Genomic DNA, 23278 nt, shown 5'->3' on the forward strand with positions numbered 1-23278 from the left:
CCCTGCTGCCTAGAGGACTGGGCCTGGGAAGGTGGCAGGTGAGAGATAATGCGTCCTTTTTTTCACTCTGGTCACTCTGAGGCCACTGAGAGGATGGACGTGTAAGAGCAAGAGGGGTGAAATGGGCCAAGGAGTGAAGCTTTTAGCATCTGTCACTTGTCACATGCGCATACAACTTACAATTGTATTTCCAGTAGACGTCTGGAATAATCAGCATTCTCACGTTGTTAAGTAATAAATTAGGTTGCTGTGACGACCGGTAGGAAGCTCTCTCTGCTGTGACACAGAACAGCTCTCCTTCATTTGACCAGGATGTCCCAATTACGCTTTACATTTCCTGCTTTACCGTCAGCAAATTAAACGTGCCTACGTACAGTCACAGAGATTCCCTCTGCTCGTGGATAATCACCCCTAATTGTGACAGTGACTTCAGGTCCACGTGAACAGAAAAGACTAGTGTTAGTAACCACCACCTGAACCAGAAGGGGGTCTTTCAAAATTCAAAGAAGCTATGCTAGTTAGGAAATATGTAACCATGAAACAACGAGAGGGATTTAGTATTTGTTTTAAATTTTGTAGAACCCTTCTCTTAACAGAATTCCCAGAATACAGTGCAAAATGTGTGTACGTGTGTGTGTGTGTGTGTGTGTGTGTGTGTGTGTGTGTGTGTGGTCGTCCCCTAGGAAGGATCACTTGTTTAAAATGAAAACTCACTATGTTGCAATCTATGTCTGTTTTGCAAGCTTGTCCCACACATCATGTGCAGAAATAGAACAGGGGTGTGTTTCTAAATGCTGTGCCTGTGTGCAGGCCTGCAGTGCTAGCCAGGCAGTTGGGAACCACACAATAAAGCAGCGAAAGTAGGCGGGTACATCCAGATCAGGTGTCCTTCCAGGGTGTGAGTCTGGGGCAGGATTATGCAGATATCTGACCACTAGGATACATTACCAGCTGTACAATAGAGATTTGGGCTTTTCCGACTACTCTTTTAATAGTGTTTACCCTGTGAACTCCTGAAGGCAAGATCTCGCTGGCAGGTCCGCATTCTTCCTTCAGTGCCTAGCACTCTTCATGGGGACTTTGTGAGGAGACACACTTGGTGATTTAATAACTAGAGGCAATGAATCTAAAGGGAGAATCTGGAAGCCTGGTTGAATTCTTCAAGTATCAAAAAGAGAACATCAGAGACTGGGAAGATGACTCGGTGGTTAAGAGCATGGTTGCTCTTGCAAAGGACCCAAGTAGGACCCACATGGTAGATCACAATTTTCTGTAACTCACGTTCCAGGGGATCTAATACCTTCTTCTGACCTCTGTGGCCACTGTATGCATGTAGTACATACACATACATGCAAAATAAAAGCGCGCGCACACACACACACACACACACACAAAGAGAGAGAGAGAGAGAGAGAGAGAGAGAGAGAGAGAGAGAGAGAGAGAGAAGTATACAAGGCAAATGCAGCAGAATCTGGCTATCACCATCCCTGTTCTACAAAGAACCATGTATGTGCTCAGGGTCTGGACTGCCAATTGGGAGAGGACTTAGGACACTTTCAGACTCTTATAGGGAAAGGGTTTGTAAGTCAACCATCATTTTGAGCATATTAAAGGCAAAATGGGGCTGAGTGGCTCCTCCTTCCTTTTGATGGATAGCCTTACCCATCAAGAATGTATGAGGCATATGTCTTGATATATATTAAGAATGATGTGTGTGTGTGTGTGTGTGCGTGCGCGCGTGCCTGTGTGCAGGCCTGCAGTGCTAGCCAGGCAGTTGGGAACAACACAATAAAGCAGCGAAAGTAGGTGGGTAGACCTGGCCACTAGGAATATTTCACTTAAAAGACAAAAATGATCCTGGTGTTGATGCACTACAAATGGAGGCATTTGGACTTTCAGATCTTGTTGCTTTCTATTTTGCAGGCTTGTCTCACATCTTTCTCTTGAGACTCAGGTGGTTACAGAGATCAGGAGTTAGTATGAAGTTGACCTCACTCAACACTTATTTCTCATCGAGTATGTGCTGGCACTGCTCTGGCATGAAGGCATATAGGACCAATTTCAAGGTTTGAAAACGAAAGGGAGACGCTCCACAAATCAAAGGAGGGACTTGGATGTGTGAGAGTGGGTCCAATGAGAGAGGCAGAGCTCATTTCTAGTGTGGAACCCTGGGCTAGGGGGAGTTGGGAATGGAAACAGGAGAGACTCAAGAGGCTTGGGAAGAGCAGATGTCATGGGGAGAGTGGTGTGGAAATGGCTCTGCAAGTTAAGCAAGGGCAGATATTGGAGAGGCAGAACAGGTTCCCCCAGTGGGCTGTGGAGGCCTTTAAGGTCATGAGTTAGGGGGAACTTGCCTAAGGTGTCCTGATGAGATGCAGACTCACTGGAAAGCCAATAGGGTATTAGTGAGGGGAGAGGATGGGACTAGAGGCAGGGCCCACCCAAGAGTGCATATGTAAATCTGTCTAGGTTGTCGTTGTATTTCAAGGCAAACTTCCAAGTGCTGATTTCTTCCAGAGTCAAATGAGAAGGTTGAGTTAGACGTTCTATAAAGTCCTTTATGTTAATGTTCAGAGGTGCCAGGCAAATTGTATTTAAAATTCACCCGAGGAGTCTCACACAGCCAGGAGTGATTCCTGAAGGAATTCAACCAGTTGGTGCCATTTGAATATATGCTGCCAACAGCACATCTCAAAAGCAATGCGGAAGCCACAAACCCTGCTCTCCTGTTCTGAAATGCATTGATTGCAGTTTGGAACTGTCTCTTCCTCCATTACCCCACCCTGCACTGTTATTAACCTCCATGCCTCTTCTATATGACGTAGACACTGGTTTCTCAGAGCTAAAGTTCAGAAAGGAGAAAATGAATTGAACCATCTAATTCTCCCCACTCCACACATTTTCAATAGCATTTCTAAGTGCCAAATCTTTTAACTGCGTGATAACAGAATTAGCAGGCCCATTTGATAGATAAAACCAGCTGTGCATCACATGAAAGATCCAAAATACACTCTTGGCCAAAATGAACCTTCTAGAAATACCAAGCAACTGGCAATGAGCTTTTTGTTACTTACAATGGCTACAACTGTATGATATGTCGATATCATTTTTGAGGGGTGGGTAGAAAGAGAAAATTTCATTGCAGATTTTTAAAGAATAGTGCTTTTAGACTATTTCCATATCATTAATATATGGTACCCAGAGTTGATTGAGACGAAACTCTTGTTACTCTGTTTCGGATTTCCATGAAGTCCCCTTAAGTCTCTAGCTAGAGATTAATGTTCTTACCCATGTCTACCATGGGTGGTAGCAGGTATGTACCTATTGCTAAGTAGGCACTGAAGAACCAGGACTTGTAATTTCTGGAACATTCATAACAAGCTGATGAGATCACTGCATTCTCATTTCCCAGTTGACCATTCATTCCCTATACCTCCCCCACACCTCTCACATACGTGGCAGCAGATGTCAGCATCTTGCCGGAACTCAACGGCATTAGCTTCCAGAATTAGAAAGCTTACTGGGATGGGGACACCTGCAACGCTATAGTGGGTTTTGTTTCCTCACTGTAGGAGCGATGGAGACTAAGTGCCAGGGACACAATGCTTACCAAAGCTGTGCTCATCCAGGGATGGAGAAAGCCCACGAATGCACACCCCATTTCCACACCAGTACATTGGAAACAGCACAGTGGTGTGTGGTGCACATTGGTGGCTGCCTTGAAGATACACTCTTTCCTGTCTCCCTTCTCTTTTATTTCTTATTTCCTAAAATCCCGTCTTGTGTCTCCTGAGTGAAGCTCTCTGAAACAGAAACCTGCACTCAGAACTCTCATCCCTGGAGCTACCTATTGGAAATCTCAACACAACCTGTAGAACTGATCCAGTGCCCACCAAGTGTCCCGAGACAATGAGATATCGGAATTGAAAAGCCTCCCTATGAAGGTATCTGACAACCTCAGAGAGCCAGATTTTCCTGTGGAAAAACCTAAAGCCAAACAGACTGGCTCCAAGATCACCTACGTAATGAATGAGTTGCTCCCCCCACCCCCAGACTACCTCTACAAGTGAAAAGAATCTGCTTATCTAATTCATGGTCATAGCACACTTTTGAATTGAAGCATCACTTACCACAGAGGCCTGTCATGTGATTTTGACCGACTCAAATACAGCCTATGCCAATATCACAATATTTATGTAATTATTGTGCTGCTGGAGGGTGAACCTAACGCTCTGTGCATGCCGAACTATATCCCCAACTCTCTCATTTATTGTTCTACTTTTTATGTTGAGAAAAGGTCTTGGTGGTAAGTTGTCTAGGCTTTCTCTGTGGCTAGACTTTCTCTGTGGCCCCAGCAGCCCTTGAACTCACCATTTTCTGGTCTCAGCCTCCGGAGTATCTGGGACTCATAGGTCTGCTTGAACCATCAGGGTCCTCATAGTTACAAAGCTTTTTGCTTTGGGTGTGACACGCCCATGGCGTCTAGCAGCTCCAAACGGAACTAGATAGGTTCTGCTCTCTAACTATGCCTTTTGTCAAGATTGCCGTGTTCCCATGGCCTCTGGCTTTGCTCCCCATCTTCCACTGAACGCCCTGTCTTTTGTGCCTAGACTTTGGCACAGCTGTGGCAGTAGAGTCAACCCAGAACAGTGTAGGTACAACAGGACTTAGAAAAAGAAAAAAAGAGGTTGGCCTATTTAAAACATGCCCGATGAAGCTTGTATTTGTTTTAAATGAAACTGTAGAAGACAAAGTATGTCTGAAAACGGGTTATGATGCAATATAAATATTAGTCCATGCGTGTTTGTGCTCATTTGTCCAAACTTCCACATTTCTTTGGCATGGGACCGCTCTGAGGGCTTGACATGTTGATATTATTCTGTAATTTATCAGTGAATAATAACATTTCCAGATAAAAATAATATCCTTAACTGCACATGATCACATTCTTATTTATTTTATTCCTCCAGTGTTTCAAGTGGAGGGCACTTAAAATTAGATAAAAATCAGTAAGAGTATTATTTTATTCTAGTCTTGTTTTTTGTTGTTATGATTGAACAAAAAGGCTTTGGGTTCATGTTCAAGGTTAAAGCATTGAAGATGCTTTTATTCCCACACAGATTCCAATCAAGCAGGTTTCTAGAGTTGGGGTGTAGTAGGCAGAGTGTTGGCTTCATCCCCAAACTTGTTGGTTCGCTGATGCAGCAGATGTCATTATTATTATTTTTTAATGAACAGATGTGATTAAATTAAGAACCTTGAGAAGGGGAAAGAATTCTAAAACACCCCCAATGGGTTAAAATCATTGTAAGTAAGAAAAGTGAGAGGGTGGAGAGGTGAGGATAAAATGCAAGGGATACTGTTTATCACAGGGAGGGGCACCGAGGCTCAGAGAAGCGGGAGAAGACGAGGGGCCAGAGTTTCCCAAGATCCTTTGGAGGGAAGCAGCTCCTCCTACATCCTGACTTTATCTGGGAGAGGTTGACTCTGACCTTCTGACTTCCGGATCTATGAAAGGGTACATTTGTGCTGCTTTAGGCCACAGAGTTTGTAGCAATTTGTTCCAGCAGGAACAGGGAATGGATGTACCAGGGATACTTGTGCCCTGTAGACTGGTCAGTCTACCAAGCCATTCAACCCCTGCCCTGTACTTTCCTTCACGCCAAGTTAGGGCAACAAGGCAGTGTGAACAAAAGTGAAACGTTTTAGACCATATGTCCTTTACATTCTAGTCCTGCGGAAAACTTTGGTCAAGGTGCTTCACCTCTCCAGAGCCACGACTGTCTTACTGATACAGCAGTGGTTGCTTCTATTCCTAACCCAGAAGAATAATACTCCTGCTACCACAGCAATGAACCATACCTCTAGCAAAGGCTATCAGTACACTGTGGTAAACTTTAAATGTGATGACACATTTGAACTATCCCTGCAGGTGCTTCTTAAACAGTAGACACCCAGTAGGGTTGGTTCTCTTTGCTTCACTTCAATCTTGCATGCAGAAGTTGTGTGCTATCCAAAGTACTTCCAAAGCAGGTGCATTGATCTGCTTCGTTCATCCTGTCTACCTCATGGGAGATGTTGCCAAAGTCCTTAGCAGGGCCTATGGGATGCATTTTATCTGAATGGCTTTATTGAGTTTAAAAATTTATTTATTCCTTTATGTGATGGGTGTGTTGCCTGAATGTGCATGTGTGCATGTGTGTGTGCGTGCAGTACCCATGAAGGCCAGAAGAAGGTGCCAGATCCCTTGGAATTGAATGGATGTGAATTATCACCTAGGACCTGGGAATTGAATCTGGGTTCATTGGAACAGTAGCCAGTGTTTTTCGTCACAGAGCCATCTCTATAGCCCCTCAATTATTATTGTTACCTTTTTTGTAATGCTAGGGGTTGAACCCAGGGCCTCGAACATGCTAGCCAAACACTCTGTTGTTTACCTAACTCCCTCAGCCCTTAAAAGTCTTATTAAAACATACTCTGTATATGTTCTAAGTATATGTCACTATAATTCCACGAACTGATATATTTAGTGTCTTGTTACATGTTACAGAATTGTCATCACTAAAATCTATTTTTAGGATATTTCCATTATTCCCTAAAGAAATGAACTCACAACTTACTGGCACTTCTTCCTACTTCCACCCTAAATCCAGACAACCATTAATCAATGTTCTGCATTTATAGATTGACCTTTGTGGTCACTTCACATAAATGGAATCCTAGACTATTCAGGCTCTGTCCCTGGCCCATTCCAAGTTTACCTCTCCCCATCCCTCGGATCCTGCCTTCCATATGACTGCAAAATGAGATGGGTTCAGTTCTCTAGGTTTTCACAATCGATGCTCCTTTGTCTCTCTCGCTGCATTTGTGCATGTCCCTGTGTCTGGAACAGCCTCTACAACCTGCAGGTCTCAAACTGGAGTCTTTTTGTTTCCAATTATGTCCTTATTGGATTCCTTTGCAGCATGCTTTTGTAACTCCTTATAGTACAAGCTATTTTATTATGTTGTAATTACGGGTTTGTTTTTTATAATCCTGGAGAAAGCAGGGGCTTTGCCTTTCTTATTCAACACGTCACACTGTGTGCTCTGTGCCTTGCACAGGGTTTACTACCTGCAGACATTTATTAATAGTGAGGATGAAAAGTGTGTTCAATCTTAGCATAAGCTCCAGGCTTCTCTTCTTATAAACTCAGGGAGGTTAATTGCCAGCTGAAGCTTCAGAGATGCATGCCATGCTCTTTGTCACACACATATTACTAATGGATACTTGATGGGGGAGGGGCAATCTATTATATAGGCAAATCCATTTAGATGTTTCTTATCTGGCATTTTATTTTTCTCACCCATTTCTGGAGGAACCATGACTAAATGATTTGCATAGTAATATTCCACTTAATTTGAGAAACATTTATTTTTTCAGGGTGGTATGCTAGGGAGGCTCTTTCCTTCCCAAGTTTCTGCTGGCGCCTGTCTTTGCCTTTGTACAAAATCTAGCTAAGAAAGCAGAAGGAGAGTGTAAGCTTGAAGATGAAGTAGAGCCTTAACCTCCTGTGTGAAAGACCATGGGTTCAATCCCCAGGAACACCCAATAATGAGAGATTAATTTTAAGTCCCATTTTAAATCCCAGACCCAATAAATGAATATCAAAAAAGTTCTGCCTCCTGTGGCTTCCTGTTACTTCTTATATTTAAGAGAGCATGATTTTATCTGCAGGTTTTAGAGTACCTCTAATATGATATGAACCATCTACACATTTTGACATGCTCTAATGCTTTGGGCTCTGAAGCAGAGCATAGGCCCCAGGTTAGAGCTCAAGCAACAACAACAACCTAATAGCTATATTAAGAAGGTAAATAGAAATTGGTTAAATTATTTCTTAAGGTCTGGCAAGATGGCTCAGAGAGTATGCCACCAAACCTGATGACCTGAGTTCAATCTTTGGACCCTACATGGAAGAAGGAGAAGAAGCAACTCCTGAAGGGTGTGTTCTCGCCACTGCACACTCAGCATGGCTTGCATGCCCCATTCCTCCCAAACAGACCCAAAATACTGTCTCAGCATGTAGTCATATAAAGATTATCAACCGATGTTTTTTACACCTTTTCGTGCTACATCTTCAACATCCCATGTTAACACAGCCCATCACAGTCGCCCGCATACGTCCTTCAAGGGCTCACTGGCAACACATGGATGGTGTGTGGTTGAAGATTATCCATTCCCAGGAACCTTCCAGATAGAGCTACTCCAAGGGTTCCATCCATTTGAGTCCCCCAGGGCGTGTTCGTCTGACATTCCTATCTCTGTGTAAAATGTCTAGAGAGTTTCAGCTGGTTGCTCCAGAACGAATCTTAAGTGAAATCGCCAGGGTATTCAAATGAGGATCTACTGGAGAGGCTACTTCTGTGACTCAAATTTCTCTTATCATTGCTATTTTAAAATTAATTTTGGCATGCTTCTGTCTCCTCTGTCTCCAGGATCTTCCTGCTTGGCCTGTGGTGGTCTGCAGCTCTCCTTTTCTCGGAACTGGAATTACAGGCAATTGCGAGCTACTCCAGGTAGGTGGAGGAACAGAACCCTAGTCCCCTGCAAGAGCAGCAAGTGTTCTCAGGAGCTGAGCCATCTCTCCAGTGCCCAGATTTATTTCTCAGGATCTGGAGACGACTTTCTGTTTCATCTTTCCCTCACTGCTTACTTTTTTTTTTTTTTTCGAGACAGGGTTTCTCTGTAGCTTTGGTTCCTGTCCTGGAACTAGCTCTTGTAGACCAGGCTGGCCTCGAACTCACAGAGATCCGCCTGCCTCTGCCTCCCGAGTGCTGGGATTAAAGGCGTGCGCCACCACCGCCCGGCACCGCTTACTATCTTATGTGGCTTCTTTCTTGCTGGTTTCTGCCTGGGTCTGAGAGGTCTGGCCTCCATTGTTATTTCTTTCTGGTGTTGTTAACAATGCTTCATTCTTAGTTTGGGTGACTTCCTTATTGGAAGCCTGTCTGTTGTGATGCTTCTAATCTATCACTAGAAACCACAGTTTCCGGCTGTGAGAATTAAGGACCTATTCCGGAGATCGCCCTGGATGGAATCTCAGGCTTTTTTCTAAAGTTTAGTTAGACTCCAAAATGTGAACAGTGCCGCTGCAGGAAGAAAATTGCATTGTCTAAGCGAACTACTTTTATGAGTTCACCGGCCATCAGTTCAAATTATGTAACAGATATTTTTTCCTCAAAAATGAAAAATGGAGTCTATCTGAAAATATCCCACAAAGGACTTGAGTTATTTGAGTTTCCAGTAATGGGGAACTGGAATTTAAAGGGTATATTTTTCAAATCAAGGATTTCAAAAGAGTACAGACAACCTTCTGTGCCGAGAAATCCCACATCATGGTTCAACCATCCATGGATGGGAAGTATTCAAGAAAAAAAGACATCAGTGCTGAACATGTAAGAACCTGCCCCTAGTCATTTTTCATAAACAATATAGTGCAACTTATTAGCACAGTGTTTGCTATACGAAATCTGGGGGTGACTTACAGTATCTGGAAGAGGAATGTAGGTTATGTAGAAATACCATGCCGTTGTACATAAGGGACCTGAGCACCTGTGAATGTAGGCATCTGAGGGGGAACCTGGAACTGGTCCCCATCCTTGGGTAGGGTTGACTGAGAACCGACAACCACACAGGTAGTGATAATGGACAAAATGGCCAAGAAATGAGTCGTAGGCCCTAGGACTCACAATGGGTGGAGATGGGGTCAGAAAAGACACGAGAAAGAGGGATCCTGAATGATTTCCTCCAGTCCTGGCTGGCCACACACTGGGCTCGAAACAGTATTTCATAACAACAACAACATATCTTTGTGTTTCTGGGGAGATGGCTCAGTGGGTAAAGTACTCGCTATGTAAGCACGAGGACCTGACTACAGATTCTCAGAAGCCGTGGCACAGTGGTGTGTGTCTACAGCCTGACATTGGTGGGGCGGTGATAAGACTGGGGGACCTGGGGCTCACTGGCCCAGACTAGCCCAAACACTGAGCTCCAGCTCCAGTAAGAGACCATGTCTCAAAGAGAGAGAGAGAGAGAGAGAGAGAGAGAGAGAGAGAGAGAGAGAGAGCATGCCTCAAAACATAAGATGGAGAATAAAAGAGGAAATGCCTCACATTGCACTTTGCACTCATGCGTGAGCACAGGTGAGTGTGCACACACACGCACACACACACACACACACGCACGCGTGCGCACACACACATCTCTTCATGACTGTCCTGGTCATGTCTGTTCCTTAGTGATCATTATTCAACTTCTGGTCATTACAATACAGTTTCAGCTCCTGGAAAATGACCAAGTCTTTCATAATGATATTTTGTGTGTGGGGTGTGTGTGTGTGTGTGTGTGTGTCAGCTTTTGATTCACGCACATGAACTACCCACAGCACAAAGTGGAAAATATTGAGGCAGCAAAATTTGTAATTCTTAAAAGCTTGCCACTAGCCAATAAAACAGTGAGAGTAGCTAAGAGTGGCTTTTTGGATAGGTGAAATTTTAGCTGTAAAGTAGCATTGCACAGTTTAAGGGGTTAAGTTGACTGGGCATCCACCTACCAGAATAAATAGATTTCTCTATTATTTAATAATTTATTTAGTGTGTGTTTGTGTCTATCAGTCTATCTCTGTTTGTGTATGTTTGTGTGCCATCATTTGTGGTGTGTGTGTGTGTGTGTGTGAGAGTGTGGCTGGAGGACAAGTTGTGTCCTTTTACCATGTGTGCTCAGAGAACAAAAGGTCTAGTGGCAGGTGTCCTTCCTTCTCTGCCAAGTCACCTTGCTGGCCCACAATAGTTTCTGTCACCAGAAATTAGGAACGAATAAGAAGGAGCCACTTCGCACAAAAGAGACGTTCAGATTCAATTAGGCTAACGTGGAAACAACTGCGTTTTGCAGGCATTCTTTAATATTTAGGTGTGATGCTGATGACACCAACCCAGAGGGCACTCTCAGCCTCTTAGGGGCATAGTTTGCACACGCCTCATCTGAGATGATCCATCAGTGCGCAGTTTCAAGTGGAATTCTGAGCCCCACAGAAGTAATAATAGTACATTGATCTTACAATGCAGCCAAGTGGATTGTAGCATCTCTTCCAAACATCTGTAACACAAGAACTTCTCCTGATATTTTTCAATACAAGGTTCTGAGGATACCTGTCTAAACAGTTGTGAATATTAGCCCTTTTTTTTCCCCTAATGTTTGAGGATGTGTGTTCGTTCTGCTCATACTTTTCCATGTCGTTTACCTGAATTTGTAGGATGACCTCTGTAGGTGCGAATACAAGCTTGCTAGATTTTTTAAGCTGAATGTTAGCTATGCAGTCCACACATCAGGAATCTAAAGCATTTGGCTCCTTTTATCAGCAAAATGGAAATAGCTGCTTGGGGCTCCTATTAGAGAAGTATAAATCCACTCCAGTTAAATACCCACTAGAGGCCCACATGAATTATTTGACTTAGGGAGAGACAGCAGGGAAATATGAACTGCATTCCCAAGTCAGAGGTTCTCCATGCTAGCCCTAGGGCACTTAAGAAATGCCAGTGCCTCCCAAAATATTTGATTTAGAATTTTAAGGGCTCCCTAGGGATAGCTACTCGCCTTCTAGAACCTTCTTTTACAAAATATGGTGCAAGGATCAACCACATCAGATCGCTGGAAGGCTGAGGGTTGTGATCTGAGGATCATTTACGAGATGTCTTGGGAGAGTCTCGCGTGACGCTGACCTGAGACCACTTTTCTTTTTAGAAAGTCTTAGACTTTTCCTTGACTTATTTGATCATCATGTTTTCACCGAGGGCAGGGCCTAGTCTTCTCCGTGCCGGTCACATAGGGTTTTTTTTTTTTTTTTTTTGAAAGGGTCTCACTGTGAAGCTCTAAAAATCACACAATCTTGCCAAGACATTATTCCTCTTCCTATACTAAACCCAGGATTATATACACAAGAATCCATACACTAAAAGTCTCTTTGCATTTTAGTGACAGAGTTAGTTTATGTTACTGGATGAATGCCACTTTCTAATAAGTCAGACAGTAGAACAGCAGTTAGTAGAGGCTGGAAGGATGGGAAATGGAATGGGAGGTGCTATTCCTTAATGGGCACAGAACTTCAATTTTGCGTGAGGAAGGATTCCAGAGAAAGATGGTGGGGATGATTGCTTAATGTGCTGAGCTATGCACATAAACTGGTTAAGATGCCAACTTCAACATTATCCTTGACTAACCACAGTAATTTTTTTTTAACTTGAAACATAAAAAGAATTTTCTTTCATTTTGGAGTCAATAGCTCTTTGGAATCTAGTGCTTTCCAGGCCTGTTTGTAAAAGTCTACTTAAAACAAACAAACACAACAACAACAAAACCAGAAAACAGTGGAGTCTCCTGCGTTATTGGCTGGCCTTGAATTCACTCTGTAGCCTTCCTAGGATGACCTTAAACTTATGATCCTCCTGTCCTTGTCTCCTGACTAATGGGATTGCAGGATTGTACCACCACACTGGGTGTTATACAGTGCTGGGAATTGAACCTATGGCTTCATGGATGTTAGGTTTGCGCTCCACCACCCGAGCTATACCCCAGCCCTCTGCTTTAGTTTTTTAATGGCTGCGTGCTAACATTATGGAGTCAGGCAGAGAGTTATATCCTGAGATATCATTTGGAGGATGGAATGTGGTAGTAGGGGGCTGGGGGCGGGGGAACTCTACCAGGTTAGGAAAGCTTAATATCCAGGCTTCCTCTACCGAGCATCTGTGAGCTCTTGGCAAAGGGAGGCTTCCTGTTTTCAAGATAATGTTCTTAAATGACTCCTAAAGAGTTTCTTGGCCACAACTAGTCCTCGAGAAGCAATGTTTTGATGATTGAACTATAAATGAATCAGAAACATATGCAGCGAATTTCCCTTGGGTTTGGCAAAGCACATGTTGGACGCAGTTCTGTCTGGGATACTTGAAAGATGGTTTCTAGTGTTTATTGGATCAAACGAAGCTTCACTTTCCCAGCTCCCTTTCAGGTTATGGCCAAGGGGAAGAAGACAGAGCTCTCAGAGCCTTTGTTCCTACGTTAGCAGATCTCTACATAAATGCAGGATGGGTTTCACTGAAAAGCTCCGGTCCACTGAATGTAGAAACATCTACTACGTTGCCACCTGCGCCGCTCTTTTGGCTCTTTGAATTTATAAATGAAGGGCCTCAAACTTGGGTTATTTCAAAGAACAGAATCTCCCCTTGGGTGAAGTCTTTTCTACTTACCTGCAGCGATTCTAGATGGAAGGTCTCCCTGCAGCTCCAGGCCTTGCGCTCTGGAGAGTATTTGAAGAAGGCCTGCCACAGCTCCAGAGACAGCACTTCCACATGGCCAGAAAGAATGGTCACCTTCTTAGACATATTCAAGGAGCATTTTAGGAAGAAAGAAACCTAAGACTCTGGCTTGAGTCTCCTTTATGTATTGTTAATTTGATTTTCAATATAATAAATGGCCCTGAGCCATCTCGGATGGAATACCGTCTGTTTTGTGACAGAGCTGTTTTATCCTCAGGCCCGAGTGCTGTGAAACTAGCTAAAGTGTTGGGGAATATCTTATTTCTTATTATCTCAGGAAAATCAGTAAATAAAGCTCACCAAAACAGACTTGGGACAACTGCAAAAGATTGCAATCTTAAAAAGCAGAGGTCGTTGATGTCTGAGGAGAAATATAAATGGGAATCATGGCTTTCTTTGCCAGGTTTTCCAAATCTAATGGACAGACAATGTAATTTTTCTTTGTTTCGTTTCTCTTAGTAGGCATGTCTGTAAGCAAACTGCACCTCTACTAACAGGAACCTAAGAAGGACTTAGAGAATAATTCTCAAAAACATGTATTATATTCTAGGAAACACTGAAATGATAAATATTTTAAACGATATAATAACACATGTGGCTCAGCATGTCCAGTTTCTGCAACAACTAAATAATTGTAATGATCCCTTTGCAATGCAGAGGAGAAGAAAGAATGGGATGAAAAGGAGGAGGATGAAGAGGAAAAGGAAGACATGTAGAGGCCAGAAGAACAAAATTCCTTTGGGGAAGAGGAAGTTGAATAAAATCGGCAGGTAGATAGAGAGATGCGTAGTAAAAGTGGAGGAAGGCAAGTGCTGGGAAAAGTGCAGCTGAAAACAAGAGACAGGGCTCAAGGCAGGGTGTGATCAGCATCACTGGCACTTGCTTCCAGCTCTAAAGCGTCCTGTTGCTCTAACCTCCCGGGTTAGAGGCCTGAGGTTGCAATCCCTGTTCTCGTTTTTTCATTTGCGGGGTGTCTGTGGGCATGTTTTTGTACTTTTGGAGCCTCAGTATTTCATCTACAAAACAGGAACAGCAGTCCCCCACTCTTGGACTGTGTCAGGATCAAACTAGGTCATTCATAGGAGCCCCACAACTGCGCCTGTAAAGGGTGAGTGCTCCTAACATAATACCTGATATTCTTGCTCTCAAACCTGAGCTCTTACCCCTGCTGTATGAGTCGAGCCTTGAATAGTGCTGATGAACATGTGTGTGTGTGTGTGTGTGTGTGTGTGTGTGTGTGTGTGTGATACTTGACACAGTACTACCTGCCTGTAGCCAGGAGCTCTGCCTGGCTGCGGGGTGCTTCAATATTGTAACAGTGGAGGAGAGCTGATTTGGTTTATAAACACTCCACTCTAGGAAGTAGGTGAAAACGGCACAGACAGAACCCGTGGAAAAGCAGGATCAGCTGCCTTGGTCATAGCTGGTGGGTTTGAGGCGCAGTTCAAGCCAGATAAACCAAGCATCTGTTGTGCAGATCTGGCCTTGTGCTTGCTGTCGTTAATGACCACTATCTGTCTCTCTCTATTTATGCCACCCTACAAATAGCTAGAAGAGATCACCATGCCATTTCCGGGATTGCCATTCATGTTTTTCCAAGGCATCTCACCACAGGATACTTTCTTCCTCCCTGCCCCTCTCCCACCACCAACAAAGCTGACTTGGCCCCTGGTTCTGTGCACCCCTAGGTAAGTCTTCCTCTAGAAATCTGTTTCCGGCTCCTCTCTAGTCTTTGTTGGGGTGTCCCATCCATCCTCCTCTTGGCCCCCTCTGCTTCTTCACCCTCTATGGAAATAGAGCTCCCCAGCCCTCCAGATGCTTCTGTGAGAAATAATTCGACAGGCTTTTCTAGGTAGGATTACCCCCTCCCTCTTCTCCACCTCGATAACCCCCCTCTTCTGTTCTCATGGAAGCTGTCATTTTCTGCATTTTGTTAAAACTCTTATACACATGCTTTATTTCTCTGAAAAGGTATGGGATGGCGTGATTCATCTTTTCATACGCCGTGAAACTCTTAGTACAATGCCTTGCCCTCAGTACAGTAGATGATAAATGCTTGCTGATTAAACTCCATAACAACAACAACAGCCCCCACACAGCACTCAGCTTCCCCTTTGTGGAAGAAGACATGATATTATAAAGCACATTTTGGTTTGAGAGATTCTACATACGAACCAACCAAAAAACTAGAAGTGTTTCCAATTTATCACAAAAAGCCAAAACGCCCACACTGGTTGTAAAGATGGGAACTTGCTCCCAAATGTATATTCTTACCATTTTCAGTACCAGGGCATTTTTGGGAGGTAAGTCATGAACCTTCAAATCAGGGCTAAGTAGTTCAGACAACAACGTATTGTAAATTACATCACACTTTCTTCCGACAATCTCATTCTAATAGCCCAAATGAGCACTCAATACCTTTGGTGGATGTGCTTCCCGAAAGCTTGAAGCTTGGGACAAACCAAAGCCATAACACATTATCTGCTCTGGCTCTTCAGAGGAGCCCAGAGAAAGGAGCCTGGCATGAAGAAATCTGTCTACTAATGATGCAGTGTGTTCTTGACTTGCTGGGAATCGGTCATGACTGGAACACCCAGGGAATGACCTTTCTATCTAAAGCATTCGAGGGATACCTCCCATGCATGGCTATTGGGTGGGCATGCATCTGTGTGGGTGCACATATGTGTAGGTGCATGAACTCATGTATGCGTGTGTGTGTGTGTGTGTGAGTGTCATTCCCTAGGTGCCATCTATGCTGCTTTTTGGGCTGACGCTCACTGAGTAGGCAAGGTTGGCTGGCCAACAAGCCCCAGGTATCCTCCTGCCTCTGTCTCCTCAGTTCTGGGATTCCAAGTACACATCACCACATCTGGGTTTTTACATGAGTTCTGGTATGGAACTCAGGTCCTCGTGTTTGTATGGCAAGCCCTTCACTAACTCACCTCTCTCTGCTCTCATGAATAGTCTTAATGAAGAAGGACATGATGGGATGTGGTACACCCCACTCAATATGGCCTCCTTTGCTTTTCTTAATGCAAGTTTTCATTGCCAGCAGCAGTTAACTCAAAGGAAAACCAATGCACGTCTTGTCTGTGTAACCCCTCCCCCTTCCCTCACCCCCACACTTTAGCTCGAATTTTCTTGTTGAGATAGAGCATTCATACTGCCAGCTGGGAACTGGAGTACGCCCCACCTAACTGCTGTACAAATGCGCCAGCTAAAGGTGCAGAAGCCTCCTCTCTGCTGGTGCAGGGTGGAGAGGAGGGGTGTGCACTCTCGCCCTCACCTGCGCACACCTGAATCACACACTCCATCTGTTACTCTTTTCTGGCTTGTGCCTTTCTGGGTCAGCACATTTGCAACAGCTGTCACTGCCCGTGCTTGCCATAACACTGAGAACTTTCGAAACCAGTTTCTGTGAAATCCAAGAGAGAAGAGTTCCAGAGGCTATGATCTGCAAGGACCATGTGAACGTCATTTCCCCCTCTACTCCCAAGTTCTGCCTCTGCATTGAGTGTGCGTGAGTGCACGTGAGAAGGTGTGTGTCTGTTTCAAGGGGCTATGTCACTATTCATGAAGGATGGGAAGAGAGAGGGCTGGGGGCTGACTATAGGAAGGGTGTGAGCATATTTCGTCATGTAAATCATATTCTGAACCTGGATGAAGGTATCAATTTTCAACTTCCTTTGTGAGGCAGAGGAGTGAAAGAAAGCGGGATGTTGTCCAGAGAAGTGCCAACATCCTTTGGACCTCGAGAGGCCATCTGATCAAAATGACATCTTCCTTCCTGGAGAGCTATTCTTGCTGAGATACAGCCTTGTTAAGGATAACCTATTTAGTTCCTTGACAGAACACCTAGTGGGGGTCAATGAAACGAGGCCCTTGCTTCCCCACCTAGTTCAAATACCTCAGGAAGTCAAGCTTCTCTTCAAGCTTGCTTGACCCAGGTGACCTGAGGTTGTATCTGCAGGGCAGCCTGTGACCAACTGAAGAAGGTACCATTTTCCTTTAGAGAAATGCTAGGTTCCTAACTGATCTCACTAGCTCTAGAAACAAGGATGCTACATTAAAAAAATATATATAACCTTAACTGAATAGCTGTCGATTCATATTGAAACCCTGACCTTCAGCGGTGACTCCACTTGGAGAGCTGACCTTCGAAGAGATGACTCAGGTGGCACGTGAGCTATAAGGGAGGGCTTCACCCTGTGGTGTCCTCAGAAGAAGAGATCAGAACATAAACAATACATAGACCAAAGAACAATCACACCCAGTGAAAAGACAGCAGTCTGTAACCCAAGGGCAGAGGCCTCAGGGGAAACCTTGCCAGCCCCTTGATCTCAGACTTCCTAGTCTAGAGAGCTGTGATGGGATGTTCTTTTTGTGACAGCCACCCAGCCAGCAGCATTTTGTTGTGACAGCAGCCCTAGCCAACTGACATAGCACCTGCTGGTTATTTGCAAGTTAGAGATTGTTGAAATTATTTTCCTTTTTTTTAAATAAGAAAATTTATGGTTTTACTAATACATATATTCCCTTTGGCTTGACAGGTTTTTTTTTTTAACGCTAAATAATTTTTTTTTGTTTCTTTTGGCTAGATTCATGAGGTATAATGTAGGCTCCTATCTCTTTAGCTTTTTGCTTGTTTGTTTTGCATATATAGATATATGTGTGTATATAGATATATGTGTGTGTGTTTGTGTACTCACATGTATGTGGTTGCACATGTGTGTGGATGCATATTTGCACACTTGTGAGTGTGTGTGCACGTGTGTATGCATATATGTATGTGGAGGCCCAGTGTGTGTGTGTGTGTTCACATGTATGTGGTTACATATGTGTGTGGTTGCATATGTGCACACTTGTGAGTGTGTGTGTGCATGAGCACATGTGCATATATGTATGTGGAGGTGCAAATGTGTGTCTATGTGTGTGCATGTGCGCATGTGCATATATGTATGTGGAGTTGCAAGTGTGTGTGTGTGTGTATGCATGTGGAAGTCCAAGTGTGTGTGTGCATGCATGCGTGTGTGTGCATATGCATATGGAGGCCCAATACTGATGACCTTCTCCCTTATTTACTTGAGGTGGGGTCTCTGGTTGAACCCGGAGTTCACTATTTTAGCCATTTTAGTTCACTATTTTAGTTTGACTAGCTAGCTTATTCCAGGGAGTCCCTAGGTCCTTCCTTGTGCTACGATTAGAGGCAGGCAACATAACCACCTGGCCTTTACACGGGTTCTGGTGATGAGAACTCTAACCCTCACCTTACATAGCAACCACTTTCCTGGCTGCCTCAGGTCCCCAGCCCATCTCTTAAGTTTTGACACAGACTTTCATTGGTTTCTCTCGAGGACCTTGGGGGAAAGGTAGAAATTGCTATTTATCGTTTTGTAACTGAGGAAATAAGATCCAACTAAACAATTTATGTATTCAGAGCACAAGCTAAGCTTGTTCCTTCCTCTCATTTCCTGAGCTTGCTTTTCTCACACGTTGCCCCTTCGCCTTTCCTCTCAGCACCGTGACATGGTCACGTCTAGGGTGTTTTTAACTTATCAACGTGTACTTCCATTTTCTAGAAATTGTGATCTCATTTTCCCCTGCAGTCTAGTTGGGTTGTTTGTCCTGTTTCTCTTGAATGTTGGCATTATCTTGTGGGTTTCCTAGGAAAGGAGGCCCTGTGCAGTTCTTACCACTGCTTCCTCAAGACAACCCCCAAAAGGAAGCTGTACCCATTTGATGATTTCCTGGGATGCTGGAAGCTAGGCATCTGCACGCTTTTACCTTTTAGCCTGGAGCCGTGGATTCCAAACTTCACTGTATGCTAAACATCAAGGAATGCAAAAGGAGGGCCTTGGTCACCTTTAGATTAATCGTAAGGTGGTCTTAGAACCTTGGGAACATAGTCAAGGACCACAGTGGCCCTTCTACTCTAGTGGGATTAAAATCCCCAGGATTCCTAACTCCAGTTGATTCAGGATGAGACAAAGGTAGAGGCAAAATCAAATAGGCTGTAACATCAAATGGACCGTGTGTCGGACTTAACATAGACAAGGACTGCCTTTGTGGGATCACTCTAGCAGTTGTATCAGTAGGGTGGTATTTCCCAGTTAGGAGTGCTCAGGGACATCTGGAGGCCAATAATGCTCTCCGGGTGCTGCCATTGACATCCTGGGTGGCTTAAACCAAAGCATGCCCAAAGCATGGGGATGAAGATGCTCTTATATCGAGGATAGACAAGCTAGTGAATTCATTCCAAAGCCTGTCGAGGATCAGAGATGCTAGGATAAGGGCTCACACATACTTTCTATTGTCTGATACCTGAACGGACATCAATGACCTGTTTTGTTTTGTTTTTCACCCTAAATATGCTGCAGTCACTAAATGCTGTCAAGGAGACCAATGACGACAGCAGGTGGTTTAAGGTGCTGAGATTCCCTAAGTTGTGTGGCTTTATCCATGCGACACTTCCTTACTTTCAATCCAACTGGCTATCACCCACTTTCATAGATGAGAAAAGTCTTATAAAGGCCAAGAAACCTGCTCCACGTTCACTCACTAAACTGCTGGCAGGACTGAGGTAAGAACACAACTCAACCTGGCTTCAAAAGCTATTGGTCAAAGCAAAGCACCTGTGTTCCCCTAAGAACTCGATTTTCAAAATCTGTTCTACGTCACATCTTCTGATATCATAACCCATAAAGTACTGAAATACCCGGCAAAGGACAGAACTTGGTATCCACAAGTACTTCCCAGAATGCCCCTGTACTGAAAGTAATATAGAAGTTCTCTGTAAAACTGTAAGCCTGAGTTTTTGGCATAGAAAATGTGGGCACCCAAACCTAGGCATATCATCAAATTGTAGGGAATCAGAGTGCGAAGCCATGTGCCCAGGGCTAAGTGGTTCCAAGTCCCAGGCTCAAAGGTGTCTAGAGGCCATCTTTAAGAATCTCAGTTTTCTGTACATACTTGAAGAACATAAATAAGGGTCTCTTGCTCATTTAAGTTGATAGAAATCCAAACAAAGGGATTTCAATTATTTAAACAAGGTTTTCCCAAGGGACCACTACGGTCTTTATTAGGTGGCCCCTGAGCTGTTCTTATATTTATCATAAATATTTATAATAGCCATCTATATTTCAAATGTATATTTTAATGTAAAAGCTCAGGACATCTTTGGCTTCTTTAGTTTTATCTGTTGAGTATCAGGATAAATGGGGTGTTTGGCACCCAGGAAAGAAAAAATGACAGAAATTTATGACAGGCCTTTTGAATTTTCAAATGTGGTCCTGGAGACATAAGAAGCACTGATAAGACATTTCTAACTGAATAGTCCAAGAGCCTGTCACATAATAACCGTACCATTTTTAAGAGTTGTTTCAATTCAACACATCCACCTCCCCCAATCTGCCCAAATTTGGAGGTAAGGTGAGAAAGGATAAGATACAGCAAAAACTTGGATATCTCTTTCTAGTCAGTATTCTTAAAAACATTTTCCCTTCTGGGTTTAATATCACCCTATTTCATTTAGCATACTTCATGTGGCCAGAGAAGAATAACGATTAGAAACCAGCTCTTGTAATGCATGACTAGTCTATATATTTGCGTCTCTAGAAGTCTGCGCCCACACAGTCTACTAAAGCAATTCTTACTCCGAGTGAGCAGGTGAACAGGTTCCCTGTAATTCGCATCCCCTTGCAGCAAACCTTACAATGCCAGGGCCTCCCAACCCAGCCCTTGTTTTGACTTTCCATTTTCAAGTCATCTTTCCTTTGCATCCACAACTTCCCCTGAGTCTGCCTCCCGCAAAGAACTGCTTCTGATTTCGGGTTCTGCCTTTCCTGTGTCTTTAAGTCAGAAACTTCCCAAGGCTCCCAAGAGCCTGCTTTAGCAAGCAGCCAGCGCTCCAGCGCCTCCACTGCAGTGAAGTCTGCAAGAGGATCTCCTGGGTCTACAGAACATCTCCAGATCTGGACCTGTCCTCCGGGATAGACTACGTGATAATTCAGGGACATCCTAGGAACTGGACTCGAAGATTTTAAAAACCAAACCAATTGATGCTGGCAGTTCCCCAAACGGGAAAAATCCTCTAAATCACGCAAAGAGTAAAGCCAACACAAAAAGAATGCACCTAAGAAACCCACAAAAGCACCAAAATGATTCCAGATTCCGGCGCCTACCTTAAAGACCGCCCAGATCTCTGGGCTCACACAGGCATCCACACAGGGTCTGGTCTCTGGTTCTTCAACAGCTGTGCTCTCTCAGAGTGAGCCACAGTCTCCCCCCAGGGCTGGGCTCTGCAAACACACATGCTACACACACAGCCTTGCGGTGCCAGGCAGCCCCTTCGTCCCCCTTCCCGGCGTTGCCAGAGCCTGGCCGCTGACCAGCTTCCTCGTGGAGAAGTTGGGGGACCGATCCAACTCACCCGGCAGAAGGCATCCAGGCGGCAGGGGGCCACTGTATCTCCCTTTCAAAGCTCAAAAACCCTCCCGAGCCTCATTAGAATCCCAGAACAGCCCGCAGACAGATCCCATCTTCCTGGGCGGGACCACCCAAACCCTTCCCTGCGGGCGGTGTGTCCCCCACCCTCTACCCCCGAGACCAGACGCAGTCACCTCGTACCTTTACAGAGTCCGGGGTCTCCAAGGGGTACGGCTTCTCCCACGAATTGGGAGGCCACCGGTTTTGGAAGCAAGGGACATTTCGAAGTGAAACAGAAAGTAGCCTGGGGAGCCAACCCAGACCCTGGACCTGCACTTGACTGCCCCCAAGCTCTGTGAGTCTTCAGCCTCAGCCGGCAGCGCCACTGGCTCAGCTTGGGAGGATCCCAAGGACTCAGCCATGGAGAAGTCTGGAACTCACAGCCACCGCCTGAGCTGCTGCTTCCCCCCCCTCTCCTTTTCTGAATATTTGTTGAGCTTTTAAATATGCAGTTTGTCTCCTACAGGGAATTAGCAATCCCATCACCTGACTCTCCTGGCTCCATTATATAATTTAAACTGATCCAGGAGCAACACCCCCCCCCCCACCTTAAGTCCCCAGAGAGAGCATCTATACTCCAGAGTGGGAAAGCACGCAAAACACAAAACAAAGACAATTAACATTTCCAGAATTTTCATTTGGGGGACTGACTTTCTGCAAACCGCTTTTGTTTTTCTCTGGTTTCATTCTTGGGTACAGGAACTCCTAAATGACAGCTCTTGGTTGGGTCAGTAGCTTTCTTGAGATTAGGTATTGAGCGATTTCAGTTGGCGTCTGAACCCAGAGTTGAAAAGCTTTATAAGACACAATTAATTCTAAAGCCCGCAGTGTTTATTGCTGTTGTCACATTTCTAAGTTCTAGGAGTCAAAACAGTAGTTGGACCTGGGGGGGGAGGGCTGTCTTCAGCCCCCCCCCCAATCTGATCTGCCTACACCCTCCCCCAACCAACAACCACGTAATGGACTAGTAAGAGGTGCTAGCTTGCTATGGAAGATGAAACCTTCAGCTTCCACCCCCAACCATATCACAATCCCCAAGGCCAAATGGCTAGTCTTGAAGCCACCACACTCCAGGGTGACTCATTTTATTCTGCTCCAATGTTCCCTATTTATGTCTACCTTCTCTTGCCAAATGATGCCTGCTGAGCAGCCACTGAAGCTGGCTGTGAATGGAGAGGCTCTTTGCAGAATGGGGATGAGATTACACAGACATATCACGATGACCAAATTTGCAAAACCCTAGCCAGTTTGTCTGGTTCACAAGACGATTTTTATGCATAGTGGCTTCTGGTCCCTCCAGTCTGCAAGTTAACTGGGTCTTGTTGTAAGATGTGGGATGGACTGGAAAAGGATCATTGCTGTCTTTGGGAACAGACACTAGCTCAATGTTTTTCTGTTTCCCGTTCTCTAACCCCCACGTCTTCCAGGGGAAACCGATCCCATGA

General features: G+C 44.5%; 1 protein-coding gene across 1 annotated transcript in view; it reads right to left on the bottom strand.

Moving 5' to 3' along the window:
• Positions 1 to 22170, bottom strand: part of Phactr1 (phosphatase and actin regulator 1) — a 241247-nt gene extending 219077 nt beyond the window's left edge. The window contains exon 1 of the mRNA XM_050142441.1: positions 21975 to 22170. The gene's annotated coding sequence lies outside the window, so the exon portion shown is untranslated. The remainder of the gene's footprint in view (positions 1 to 21974) is intronic.
• Positions 22171 to 23278: the final 1108 nt, after the last annotated feature.

Source organism: Alexandromys fortis, unplaced genomic scaffold, assembly GCF_014885135.2.
Source record: "Alexandromys fortis isolate MF-2015 unplaced genomic scaffold, M_Fortis_MF-2015_v1.1 scaffold_5, whole genome shotgun sequence".
NCBI classification, from domain to species: domain Eukaryota; kingdom Metazoa; phylum Chordata; class Mammalia; order Rodentia; family Cricetidae; genus Alexandromys; species Alexandromys fortis.